The sequence below is a fragment of the Gossypium arboreum genome, chromosome 8 (genome assembly GCF_025698485.1).
Source record: "Gossypium arboreum isolate Shixiya-1 chromosome 8, ASM2569848v2, whole genome shotgun sequence".
Lineage (NCBI taxonomy): Eukaryota > Viridiplantae > Streptophyta > Magnoliopsida > Malvales > Malvaceae > Gossypium > Gossypium arboreum.
The window spans coordinates 47,020,603-47,022,871 of record NC_069077.1 but is presented as its reverse complement, the minus strand read 5'-3'; the positions used below and the strand labels follow the sequence as shown (position 1 = coordinate 47,022,871).

The window sequence follows — 2,269 nt, the reverse complement described above, 5'->3', positions numbered from 1 at the left end:
TCAAGTATCTGAATCATCCGCTCGGATTGACCATCGGTTTGGGGGTGAAAGCGGTCTGAAATGCAACCGCACCAGAGCCTCTTGCAACTTCTTCCAAAATCGCGAGGTAAATCTCGGATCTCTATCCGACACGATGGAAATAGGCACCCCGTGTAATCTCACAATCATAGGAACATCATTAAAACTCATTCATTCAACTTTTACAATCATTTGTAACCAAGAAAATCCTCCATGCAAAAACCTTTCTTCCTCATTTTATTGTTATTGCCTACAAAACAAACTTACTCTTTTAGAAGTCAATATACAATACCATAATACCTACCCAGGATGCAAAACAATCATCTTCATAAGCTCAAATATTTGGTTTCAGCTTAACAAGAGGGATATCCTTTTTCAGCTCCTAGATAAAACCATTATAGCATTTTGAAATAAAAGAAAGAAGAAAAACTCGATCTTCCTAAGCCCATAATATAAAACCCTTATTCTCATAGTGGTATTTGACACGTGTCACAAACTTTGGGGACTATAATTACAAATGGTTTGTAGCTGTAAAAGGAAATCCAATAATTACATATATTTGGTTCACCCATTCATTCCTTTCTAACTATCCCATTAGAACATGACTAGAACATAACTCAATAAACTAGCATACAATACCTTTGGCGATAACCCAAATTACCCATGAATCCTCAACCTTCTTACCAATCTCGTCTTTTTCATGACTTAACACATTCATAGAACAATTCTTTCATGATAATCTATGATTAATTATGAGCCTGGTCTATCCGCCAAAAGCTTCAATTGGGAAAATAGGATCTTGCCACTCAGATTACTCTTGTTTACTTGTCATCTCAAGACCCGCCAAAACTAGGTGTTACAAGTTTGCTAAAGACTATCTTTAGTGGAATGTCCATCAAGGACTATCTTAAGTGGAATACCCGTTAAAGACTATCTTGGGTGGAATATCCGTCAGGGATTAAAAAAAAGAAGAGGACAATAGTTAGAACTATTTAGTATTGGGAAGTCTGACAAGGACTATTTAATATGGAAGTCTGCCAAAGACAATCTAAGGAAGAGATATTTTGTTGGGGACTATCTATTGTTGGGAATATCTATTTAGACGTTCTGAAGTGGGAAAGTCTTGTAAGATTATCTTACTAGTACATTTCGTAAGGGAAGAGTGGTGCTTAACTACCAACCAAATCTTATATTTAAGAGCCACATACGAGGATGTCAGCAAATGAGTCTTCCTTTAAAAGAAGGTATATGCACAAGCTAAGTTATAAGAAGGTAAAGACCACTCTTTGATTACTCCATGAGAAGTTTGGATGGATTTGCCATGAGAGATTATAGAAGTTTGACTACGATTCTGATCCACTTCTATTCTGATTTTGATTACCTATGTAATAGATAGACTTTGGGTTCGATGGGAAATTTTCAAACATGTGTCCATCTCTACAGTATACACATGAGATGTTTTTGAATTGACTAGGCTACTGACCTGACATACTATTATTGGAATGGTCAGTAGTAAAATTTTTAAGCATTGAGGACATAGAAGATACCTGAACTGCAAGCGATGAAAGATCATCTTCATGTAGTCCTGTCACTCTTCTTCCTGTGGTTGTTTGGTTGGTTGGCAACTGGTAGTTATTTCTAGCAATTCTTTCAATAATTTTGTAAGCCTCATTGTAAGACCTAGAAAGAATAGCTTCATTTGCAGAAACATCTACCACCATTTTGGTGTGTGCATTGAGACCGTTGTAAAATGTCTCCAACTAGATGTAATGTGGAATCCTATAGTGAGAGCACTTTTGTAAAAATTACTTGAATCATTCCTAAGCCTCATATAAGGATTCATCATTGAACTGTTGGAATGTGGTGATCTTATTCCTAAGCTTGGAATTCTTACATAGTGGGAAGTACTTCATTAAGAATTGCTCTTCATCATTGAACTGTTGGAATGTGGTGATCTTATTCCTAAGCTTGGAATTCTTACATAGTGGGAAGTACTTTATTAAGAATTGCTCACCCAATTCTTGCTATGTACTTACTAAACTATGTCGTAAAGAATTTAACCATGCTCGTGCTCTATCCCTCAATGAGTATGAAAATAACTTCAACCTCAGTGTGTCTTCTATTACTCTAACCTCCATAAATAATCGAAAATGAATGTGTGGATCTCTAATAGGCATCCCACTAAATTGGCCCACCGTTTGACACATTTTAAACATTACTAGCTTCAACTCAAACTACAGTGTCTCAATTT

The 2,269-nt window shown here is 36.1% G+C and overlaps 1 non-coding gene across 1 annotated transcript; it reads left to right on the top strand.

Moving 5' to 3' along the window:
- Positions 1-1,794: 1,794 nt before the first annotated feature.
- Positions 1,795-1,901, top strand: LOC128279925 (small nucleolar RNA R71). Its single transcript, XR_008270110.1, has one exon. It is a non-coding gene; the product is annotated as a small nucleolar RNA R71 (small nucleolar RNA).
- The last annotated feature ends 368 nt before the right edge of the window (positions 1,902-2,269 follow it).